Source organism: Sapajus apella, unplaced genomic scaffold, assembly GCF_009761245.1.
Source record: "Sapajus apella isolate SASKATOON/1434 unplaced genomic scaffold, GSC_monkey_1.0 scaffold61, whole genome shotgun sequence".
NCBI lineage: Eukaryota > Metazoa > Chordata > Mammalia > Primates > Cebidae > Sapajus > Sapajus apella.
The window spans coordinates 10,315,654-10,327,696 of NW_022437001.1; the positions used below are offsets into that span (position 1 = coordinate 10,315,654).

The following is a 12,043-nucleotide window of genomic DNA, read 5'->3' on the forward strand; positions in this document are numbered from 1 at the left end:
CATGTGTTCTCATTGTTCAACACCTGCCTATGAGTAAGACATGCGGTGTTCAATTTTCTGTTCTTGTGTCAGTTTGCTGAGAATGATGGTTTCCAGATTCATCCACGTCCCTACAAAGGACAGGAACTCATCATTTTTATGGCTGCATAGTATTCCATGATATATATGAGTCACATTTCCCCTGTCTAGTCTATCATCGATGGGCATTTGGGTTGGTTCCAGGTCTTTGCTATTGTAAACAGTGAGGCAGTAAACTCTTTAATGGCAGGTGGGCCAGTGGGTTCCAGGAGAGTTCTGGTTGAAGCTAAGGGATGCTGCTGGACCTGGGGAACCCCACAGTGCCTTGTTTGGGGAAAATGTCACTTTGAATTCTGACTTCACTTTGACATTTCTATTTAGCTCATGACTCTTCTCTTCTTTTCATTCTTTACAATAAAACTTAGTCTACTGGTGGGAACATTTAACAAGAGAAAATATTTATTTTGAAGGGATGTCTATGCATCTCAGCCCCAGGAAAGTTCATTTCTTTACAACTGTAGAACAAAGGCTTAAGTAAATGCACAGCTTACATACATGGACCAAAACAGATGTGGCTATCTAGTACAATTCTTAGGAAGTCAGATTCTAGAGCCATATTGTCTGATTTTGTTCTGTTTACTGGCTTTGGGAGAGGAAATTCTTGGTTCCCCGGTTTCATCTTTTATAATATTTACCTAATGGGATTGTTGTAAGGTTTAAATAAATATGTGTAAAGTGTTACTGACTGTTACAGAGTAATTAATAAGGGTAAGTTGCTGCTATTATTGCTGTTATTGTTTTGGCAGCTGCCTCAGGCTTTCTTATAGTAAAAATCAAATTAAGGAAATATTAACCAAAAGAGTTTTCTCTATTTATTAATTTTGTTTTTTCTCAAGTAGCCCTATGCAGCTTATTACTTCTTTAAACAAAAAAAGATAAAAATTTGGTTTAAAACTGGCAACTAAAAAATACTTGCCTGGGAGTTTTGTCTTTTCCTTTCCAACCTCTTTGGTTTTTGAAATAACGTGTGAAAAAGGAGTAAGACTGCAGCTGGGACATTTAGACCAGTTTTGATAAATTATGTCCAGAGGTCTCACCCACTGCTTTTTGTTGTTTTTGTTTTTAACCTGCCAGAGAAGAGAGAGAAATGGAGGGAAAGGTGAAAGCATCATAAAGTTGGAGAGAAGAGGGAGCCATGGTTCAGATGGGAAGTGGGAGTGGGTAATGCAACTGTGCAGAGAATAAGCAGGGACGAAAGGGAAAACAGAGGAGGAGCTATGGGATTTTATGTTCTGCGAAGCACCTGATTAAATTTAATTCTCCAACAGTCCCAAGACATAGATAGGGTGGGGTATGGAAAGGATCGAGTTATAAGAACTCTGTGCTACAGACGTGAAAATGTTGTCACTAATCTCTTGGGCTTGTATAGTATTTAAAAATATCAGAGTTAGAAATATTACATGCCAAACATGTGTCTATCTCCTTCATTTAAAATGTGCATGAATGTTAATGCTCTGGAGATAAGTGACTAATTTACCCATTAATTATGCTTTTTGTTGACTTTAGTTCTGGAAACTAATTATTCGGGGTCTTTTAAATACTTTCTTCCTTGATCAGAGGTGTTATGACATAAAAGCATGGAATGAACTGGAACCCCTACTGTGAAATAAGACTTGTGAATTTTGAACATGCTTAAGAAGTGCAACCAGAATGCATTTACCAAGCACTGTTAATTAAGGCATAACCTCTTCCTTAGCATAGTTAACAATTAGCTCTGGTGATGGAAGTGTAAATGGAAACACAGTGCATTAATATGCTAATAGTTCCCATGGACATGTGGTCTTTTTCCTTGCCCCTTTCTTCCATTTCTTAGGTTTTTCTTTAAAGTGAGTGGTGGAGTCTACTGGTAGACTTTAAGCAGCAAGTGACTTAAAGTACAGCTTATAGTTATAAGCACTTAGCAACCTAAATATTTTAAGATTATAATATTCTTAAGGTATAAGAAACAAGATTATGAATATTTGCATGTTTTGAAAGTTTAATAAATTGCATGTATGTGTTTTAAGGTAGTTTAAATATTTGGTCCTAGAAAACCATTGATCATACTAGACCGACCCAGGACGATCAGATCTTCTATATTGGTTGAATACTAATCAGTTGAGTCAGATGACTAAATTGCTTGTGTTTTCCTGTTGGGTTTATTACTTGGAGGTAACCAGCGAAATAAACATGTGACTTTGCCATTTCATATCATTTGCATACATATCGTACTAGATGTTTTTAAAGAGAAATTATGGCCTTTCCTCTGTGCTCTTAATGCAGACATCAGCTCACTAACCAGTTGTTCTTGTGCTCCTCTAAACAACTGGACCTAGGATTGATTATCTTAGTAACTTCAGCAGAAATGCAATTAATCGTCATAACAAATCAGAAGAGCCTAACTGTTGATTCAGGGTGACTATTGTTTCCTTCTACTACATCCTTCATCCTTCCCATTTGCTTCAATAGGTCTCCCTCTTTGGCATAAGGATAGAGAATGCTTGACAGGCAGGGGAGGGGTGGGGCATAGAGGAGTGAAGGGTCTTTATGTATGAGCATTAGAGTGACCTTTTGATTATTTTCCTCCCTGTAAGGACATTATTTTCTCAGGATGAGCTGCCATAACATCGCACTGTCGGATGGCAATTTTAAAGCCTGAAATTGAAGCCCATGGCTAGGCTATGAGAACTTTAGTTTGTACAGTAAAGTTGATATCTTCTGGATGTATACTGATTTCAGTCTTCATTTTAATGCTCCTGGAAACTGACATAAACAAAAGTATTTTCAGGACATCATTTACAGAGCTTGGCCCTAACAAGTCAAGCTGTGAGATTCTGCGTCTTTCATATGTTACAGCAGAAACTTAAAAGCAAGGGGAAATTTAGAAAGGCAAAGAACATCACCATAAAACTTTGTCTCTTTTTCCCATTCCCCATGCAACATGTTGCTTTGGAAGATACTGAACAAGGCTCTTTCGCCACCCTCCGAGGACAGCCAACAAATCTGCAAACATATAATTAGGTCACAAAATTATTTTGCCCACTGGAGAAATTTGAATTTCTACTTTATTTTGCAGTGTACATTGACTCTCCTCTTTTTGCTCTGAGAATAATAAATGCTTGCTATACCATCAACTTGTTAAATTCTTTGCTTATAGAACAGAATCTGCACACTTCTCAGGGAAGGATGTCCTAAGACTTTTTTTTTACTACCAGTTACTAGCAAACCTGTACTTGAAACTTTCAGGGAAAGTTATCAAGACTAGATGTGTATATTACATAATGTGTGGTGTGTTATATGCTCAGGGCAGTTTAGTTCTAGAGGGGTTCCCTAGACAGAAGGGTCCATTTCCTTTTTTAATTTTTTCTCTGTAAGACAAAAATATTTTGTATTTAGTTTATTTTTACTTCACTTGATTTTCTAAATTGGCTTCTTAAGAAGTTTAAGTCTAACTATATCTATTGAGATATGAATTCCGTTAGTTGGCTTCCCTCTTTGTCTGTGAGATATGGTATAGTAGGTAAGAAAAGATAAATTGAGATTATTGATTTCTAAGTATATACCAAGCACCATGTTTAATATGTTATATATATTTTATAATCGCCATAAAACTCCTCTGAGGAAAATAATATTATGCTCATTTTAAAGATGAAAACATTGGTATTCTAAAAATCTAAGGAGACTTCGTCTGAGATCCTTTATTTTTTCTAGGCTATGTTATGGTACATACATTGTCCATAGGCTTTCTCTGATTTTTATTCCCCCACGGTGTGGCACTTTAACTTCAACTGATAGTTTCAAAGCACATTTCTTTTGAAGCTTAAAAGTTGATCAATTACGAAAACATCGTTGGTATTCAACTAGAGGAGAAAAATCTATATCCAGAATTTTTAGGCACTTGGGCATATACAACTAATTGAAATTGTCCAAATAAATTTTATAATGAAGTGGTCATTATTTATGGAAAAAAATAGCTGTTATTATCTGTTGTGAAATACCTGAGTTTATGTCTCAAACTTTTGCTTTTGTTCCATAGGCCTTGTTTTTTCCCTTTTTAAAAATGTGTACTACGTGGTTCCCTCAACCAACTCATTCACTTAGCCTCTGCATTTTGAAATTATCTTTTCTTAATTGTGACATAGTTTGCAAGGGGATTTACAGACTCCATATAGAGGGAGCTGAGGCTTCTAAAATGTTGCTACCTTTATAATTAAGTTAACTTTTCTTTTACTTGTTGATAAGTGGTATTTATTTACAAAGGACATAATTTTTAAATTGAGATATGATTTATATGTAATAAACTGGGCCGATCTTAAGTGTTCTGTTCCATGAGTTTGACAATTACATATGCCCATATCACTTTCACAAGGCAAGAAATAGACCATTTCCATTTTTTCAGAAAGTTCCCTTCTGCCTTTCTCCAGCCAATTACCACTCCATACAACCTGAGACAAACGTTTTCCTATAGATCTGTTTTGCTTGCTGTTGAAATTTATATGAATGAAATCATATCATTTTGCCCTCTTTTATCTAGTATCTTTTGTTCAACAAGTTTTTAGATTAATTCATTTCCTGCATGAATCAGTAGCCCCTTCCTTTTTATTGCAGTCTGTTTTAGTGATGTATCACAATTTGTTCATTTATTTTTATTGATGGGCATTTAGGTTGCTTCCAGTTTTTAATGATGAATAAAACATCTATGAACATACGTTGACAAATGTTTGTATGAAAATGTGCTTATTCTTCTGGGTAAATAGGAGGGAGTATAATTTCTAGATTATAGGACAGATTCATGTTTAACTTTCCTAGAAACTGTCAAACTATTTTCCATATTGATTGCATGACTTTTTACTCCTATTCCTAGTAATCTGAGTTCCAGTTTCTCCTCCAACACATGATACTGCCAAGCTTTTCCATTTAGCTATTTTAGTGGCTATAAAGTGGTGTCTCATTGTGGTTTTAATTTGCATTTTCCTGATGACTAATTATGTTGAGCACATTTTCCTGTGCTTACTGGCCATTCATCTGTCTCTTTTTGAAAACTGAAGTATCCAGCTCTTTTGGCTGTTTATAAAAAAAAAAGTGTCTTTTTCTGTTTGAGTTCTCAGATTTCTTCATATATTGTGGATACAAGTGCTTTTGTTGTATTTAAGTGTTAGAGGTTTATTAGTCTTTGGCTTAGACTAATAATTTCCTTAATAATACATTTTGTTGATAAAAACTTTTAATTCTGATTAAGTCCAGTTTATCAATTTTTTTATTCATGGTTAATCCCTCTTTTTAAAAAATTATCTTAAGAACACTTAACATGAGATTTACCCTCTTAAAAAATCTTATACACTACAGTATATTTAACTATAGGGATAATGTTGTATAGCAGCTCTCCAGAGCTTATTCCTCTTGCATAATTGGGATTTTATACTCATTAAGTAGCAACTCCTCATTTTTCCCCTCTCCCCAGCTCTCAGCAATCCCAATTTTACTCTCTGAGTCTATGAGTTTGACAATTTTAGATACTTGCTCCTAAAATTGGGATAATGTAGTATGCATCCTTCTGTGAGTAGCTCATTTCACACAGCATAATGTCTTCAAGGTTCATACAGGCATGTATTCCCTATTTTTAGGCTGAATAATATTCCATTTTATATACCACATTTTCTTTATCCACTCATTTATTGATGGTTGTTTAGGTTGTCTCCACATCTTAGCCATTCTGAATAGTCCTGCAATGAGCGTTGTAGTGCAAATATCGTTTAGAACTCCTGCTTTCAGTTATTCTGGATAAATACCCAAAAGTGAGATTGCTGTATCCTATGGTAATTCTATTTTTAATTTTATGAAGAAGGGTCTGGGAAAAGTCTGTCAACTGTCTGGATTTTATTTTATTTTGGTTTATTAAACTCACTCAGTTTCCTGATGAGTTTAACAAAAACTTATATTTTTATAGTATGCCTGACTTCTCAGTGTTAGAATGGAGGTAACAGTCTCTAGTAACTTTTAATATTTTAAGCAGAAGCAGAAGTATTACACATAGTTATTTCTTTTAGCATTTATGCTACTATTCATACATTTGCATTTTCATCTCTGTCTCTTTCATACATTTTCTTCTCTGGAATTTACATATCAAGTGCATTACACTCTGCTGATGCCCTTCACACTGTTTCTCTTTTTCTGCCATATTCCTGTTCTGTTTTACTATTATCTGCACTCACACAGTAATTATTCTATATCATCTCTTCAAAAATTATGTTTGCCCTTTTTGTTTTGGGTTCTCACAAAAGAGGAAAACATAAGCATTGAAATTTTCCACAGGGAAATAATGATGTTTGCATGGAGAAAGATTTTTTTGAGCATAGAAATGAAAGGATGTTTAATAATGAAATGCTAAAAAAAAAAAAAAAAAAAAAAAACACTTTGGCCATGAAAATAAAATGTACTAGAAGAAAATATAGGGGGAAAAGTTCTGTGACATTGGTCTGGGCAAAGATTTTTTGGCTATGACCCCAAAAATATATGCAATAAAAGCAAAAATAAACAAATGAAATGACATCAAATTGAAAGGCTTCTACACAAAAAAGAAAGCAATTAATAGAGTGAAGTGACAACCCATGAATTGGAAGGAAACATTTGCAAATCATACATCTGATAAGGGGATAATATCCAAAAATATATATGTGACTCAAGCAACTCAATAATGAGAAAACAACTCAATTAGAAAATTGGCAAAGGAACTGCATAAACATTTCTCAAAAGAAGATATACAAATGGCCACCAAGTAGATTTAAAAAAATGTTCATCATCATTAATCATCAGGGAAATACAAATTTAAACCATCATAACATATCACCACACAATTGTTAGAATGGCTACTGTGAAAAAGATAAAAATTAACAAGTATCAGCAAGTGTGTAAAGGAAAGTAAACCTGTGAACACTGTTGGAGGGAACATAAATTGGTATAATCATTAGAGAAGAAAACACTATGGAGGTTTCTCAGAGGCCATATGATCTACCATCATATGATCCAGAAATCCCACTTCTGGGTATTGTTAAAAGAAAAACTTCAGCCGAATTAAATTTAAAGGAGTTTAATCAAGCAATGAAAGATTCAGAATCAGGCATCCCCCCGAATCATAGCAGGTTCAAAGATTCCAGTGCAGCCACGTGGTGAAAAAAGATTTACAGCCAAAAAAAGGGAGGTGGCATACAGAAATCAGAAGTGAGGTACAGGAACAACTGGATTAGTTACAGCTCAGAGTTTGCCTTATTTGAACTCAGTTTGAACACTCAACAGTGTGTGATTGGTTGCAGTATGGCTGCTGGGATTGGCCAAGACTCAGCTATTGTTGCAGACACCTACTCCTAAGTTTTCAATCTTGTCTACCTATTAAGTTAGGTTGCAGTTCAACCACAAAGACTCAAATGTAGAAGGATAGAGTTCTTCTCAAGCCAGGTTTAGTTTGCTTTAACAATTCCTCCCTTTTGGTCATTTTCTCAATTTTGAGAGATTGACCAAAACTTTAGTCAATGATGTTACTATTACCATCATAAATGTAGGTCTAGAAACCCACTCGGACACAATAGAACAGTGAGTTTTGCAAAGGTAGGAACAAGGGCCTGGGTAGATGGTACCTCCTTATGCTGGAACATCCTGTTTACAGGAGCAAAACCAAACCTGGTCTGTTCTAAGTATACCTGTTTCCTTAAAGTCTTAGTTGGATTATGTTACATTTCACATGAGTGACTCCATTTTTCTTTGATTTGTTGTATTGGGGCCTAGTGCATGAGCTCAGTCCAAAACAATGGCCTCCTATAATTTTTTTTTTTTAAATTCTTTCTTTTTGGCCAGGTTCTCACTTAGATGAGAGTGCAAGGTCTTAGCACCACTCTCAGTTACCAGCATTTGGGATTTTCAGTCTCGGCATGTCATTCATAAGTTAAATGTCCTCATAGTTGTACATTTCTTTCAGCTCTAGTCATTCCAGTTGAAAAGAGACCATTTGACATTTTAGAGATGGGTGCATATAAACATTTAAAACATTTGGGAGAATACAGCACACCAGGAAGACTATATTTAAAACTATCAAGGGGGTAATACCAAGAGTTTAGAATATGCTCCTTGACCAGGGTCCCCATAAAACCAAACTACCTAAAATCAAATAAATCAAAGAATGATTTAGATGGTCTACTCACTTAACAAACTGGTCTTTTTGCTAATTCCCTGCAACTGAATCTCTATAATACCTAATGTTGTCTCTGTAGGTCATAATTCTCAGCAGCTGCACAGATACTTTTCTGTTTAGCCAACTCTATTATTAGCATAATTTTGACAGAAGAATTTAAAGTCTATTGTGGAACTATAGCCTTTACAGTGGAATCTACTATAGAGCCTATCGTAAGGGATACATTTCTAATCACCACCTCTTTTACTCCAACCATGGAAAATAGACCTAAGATGCCCTTCTAGAAGAGTGAAGCCCTCCTGGCAATGTTCTTTTTAACCTATCATGTGGGTTAAGAGGAGTGAACCAATGATCTGTTTCTGACTGATTATGAGGCAACATATGTACCATTAAAATTTCTCACCTACATTGGGCCTTCATCTTAATCGAAGTATAAGGTTATCTGTGTGTAATGCTGGCTGCAGAATCCTTCTCAAATAAAAGTATACCCCAAAAGTCCACATAACAGACCCCTTTTTCTTTCTATTGTTCGTACAGGCATAGAGGCACAAGGAAAAAAATATTCAAAAATAAGAGTCTCATGATAGTAGAAGTCTTGATCCATGATCTTGGAAAAAACTGTTCACCTCAAGGATGCCATCTTTTTCTGGGAAGAAACTTTCCTGGTTAGCTTTACCTAAAGGGATTCCAGTGGGTGTACATTCCAAGAGTGTTGAGGGACCCTTTTCAGTTGTGGGATTATGAACCCAAGGTTCACAGTCCTGAAGTTTTACTGTAGTGTGGATGGCAAGGGCAGGCTTTCTCTGACATTCTCAGAAGATTTGATCTTTGGGATCCAGATTGCGAAGGGGTTGACTGTCCACAGTGAACCATAGAAAGCTTTCTTTTTCTGGTGAATATACAATGTAGCATAATAATCTACTTTTATAACATCAGCCCTCTTGCATGGGAAAGCTTTTATGCAACTGAAAACATGCGTTGAAAATGACAATTGAATAAAATCCCTTTATAAAATGCTTAAACGGCCCAACAGGCAACCAAATGTAACCGAAGTGTTAATTGTTTTCTCAGGAATATGGGTTGACAAACCAAACACTGGTTATAAACTATTTAGCAATTTATAAGTCACTATACCAATATATTCTATTTGGATTATTTTATCTTTTCTGTAATGAGACATGGAATGTAGAACTTTTAATGATACCTTTAAGGACTTAAGAAGAACAAAGTGACCATCCTGGTTGTCCATGAGTCCACGTTTAACACTGAACTTTGGATCAGTTGTTCTTCCAATTTAGGTGCCTAGCACTGATAACTGTTGGATTATTATAGGTAACTTGGCTTAGACCATGGAGTTTATTCAAATTATATAACAAAACAATTTTAGCATTGGCTGATTTGGCATGAAAATCTGGCAAAGTATTTTCTTGGTATTCAAATACGTTTTGTTCTACTTGGGTTAAGAGTTTTATAAACCAGTCAATCTTTATTAAATGATATGAATTTAAAGTTACTAGAAACCTGTACTCAAGAGTGCTTTTCAGGTTCCTTTCCATTCTTTCATGAACTTCCTGAAAGACACCATATTCTAGGATTTTGCATGCTTGTGAAGTTTTCAGAAACTGCATCAGCATTATGCAATTAACTGTGGAAATGACTCTAAATAGTCATAAAGACACAATTGATAAGGCAATTTGGTTATTTCTGTGGTCTACAATCAATAACTTAACCATAATTATGATTGGTGGCATATTCTCTGACATATTAGAATTTTAGAAATCTTGTAAGATATTGATGACATCCACTAAAATATAACCCAAAAAAGATTAAACATTATCTTTTATTTTGACAATGCTTCCCATATAACTAAACATGTCAATAATCCTGTTTACCTCTCTTTTGAATGCTTCAGGGGCCCTTGGTAGCATCTCAAAGTTAGAGGTCCGAAAAGACAATTTTGAAGCTGAAATTTGATTTTAGGAATCCTATCAAATATGGTAAAGGTTTAAAACACTTAATATTGTGAAATAGGATTCCAGGTTACCATAAGTCATTCATTTAGCCAAAATGGTGACTAAAAAAAATATTAAAAAGGCAAAAAACCTTTATCATTGATAGAAGGATGATTTAACTTTCCACGCTCTTGTTTTTCCCTTCTTTTTCTGATAGTTTATTCAAAGGGCAAACAAAAAAATTTCATTATCTTCTAATATTACATGAAAATCTTGTTCAAGAGAGAAAGTCAAATTTCAACCTAGCATTAGTCTACTATTAATGTCAACCCCATTTTTTAATAAAATCTTATAGACAAAGTTTATCATTCTTAATCAGTTTGACCAGATGGTGAGAGTCTTACATTTTATAATCCTTTGTAATTCTTGTGAAAGATCAGATCAGTGCTCTAAGAAAGCCTGTTTTGCTTTTATTCCAATGTTCGATTTACAGAAAAAGTTAATAATACCCCATTAACTTTAGCCAATATCCACACAGAATTTATTTTTATAAGATTAATTTTTACAGACTTTCCACAAGTTGTTCAAACTTTTAGCTTTATCTTATCTAATTTAAAACGATCCTTTAATCCTCTAAACTAGGCAAAAATTTACATTCCCATGCCTTTTTATAATCTTTTCCCAAAACACATTTTACTCTCCTCACACACCTTGCATGTAAAATTATGTTTCCAGTACTCTCAATTACATGCTATCATGGTAACTCTTAGCAATTTTTAATCTTGGCGAAAAATCTTGTAACTTATTTTAATTATATGCTAGGTGCAGTTAAGGTCTGACTCGTTTTAGCATACTTACGGATGTGGCTTTCTACATGTCCCCAGGCCTTATGCAGACCCTAATGCTCCAAAGTAATCAAATTGAACAATTTTCAAAAGCCAAAGATGCAGTTTATGATCTTAAAGCATTCAACAAATCTAATATCTAATCTGCGTAATTCACACCCAATGTCTTTATTTTTGCTAACAATCTTTAAAACTTATTTCCCAAAGAGTACTAAAGTCACGTGAACTAAAAGATATTACAGTTTTTATTTTTCTTTCAAAATATTCGATCTAAGCACTTATTTTTTAAAATTAATTAGAGCTCTTCTATATAAAGATTACACATGACACATATATAACTACACAAACAGAAAGAAGAAGATACAGAGTAGTAAGATTTTTCATTTACCAGTTTCTTCTAAGTGTTTTAATTGGATTACTGGCTTTAGAGTGAAGTCCTTGGAAAAATAGGGCTAGGCAAATATGCAGTTTCTATAGCCTAATACAATCAGACACAGCTGAAAGGCAAAGCAGATATCCAGAATTGAGGGCCCCATTTTTACATTGCATCCTGGATTGCCAAAAGGTTCTTCTTTTCGCACTATTGCCAAAAGAATAGTGCAGTTCTTTTACTGTGCATTTTATTCCACGGCAACTTAAAGCCAATCAGCCCATTTTTTAATTACCCCATCATTAAAGTTTATTTTCTACCTATTTATTGCATACTAAAGTTCTCTCATAATGCAAAGCAATCCTCCCGAAGTCAAAAACACCAGATAACACAATGCAAAACAGAGCCTCAGACTTTGAGAGGGATCTTTTCACTTTCAATTCCTGGGGTTTCATGAGGAAAACAGATTTTACCTAAAACGGATTCTGCGGCTCCTCCTCTTTTTCTGGAGGAGTCTCGGCTACTAGAAGTTGTCTTAGGGCCTCTCATGTGCACATTAAGAGTGGCAAGACAAAATGGAGAAAAATAATTTAGTCAGCTGAGGAAAAAAAAAAAAAATGCTTTTTCCAGAGAAACA

General features: G+C 34.7%; 1 protein-coding gene and 1 long non-coding RNA gene across 9 annotated transcripts in view; both read left to right on the forward strand.

The window, feature by feature from the left end:
• INPP4B (inositol polyphosphate-4-phosphatase type II B) overlaps positions 1-12,043 on the forward strand; it is an 841,422-nt gene that overhangs the window by 458,501 nt on the left and 370,878 nt on the right. The gene's annotated exons all lie outside the window — the stretch shown is intronic.
• LOC116529061 lies at positions 134-7,241 on the forward strand. Its single transcript, XR_004259361.1, has 2 exons — positions 134-5,104; positions 5,141-7,241. It is a non-coding gene; the product is annotated as an uncharacterized LOC116529061 (long non-coding RNA).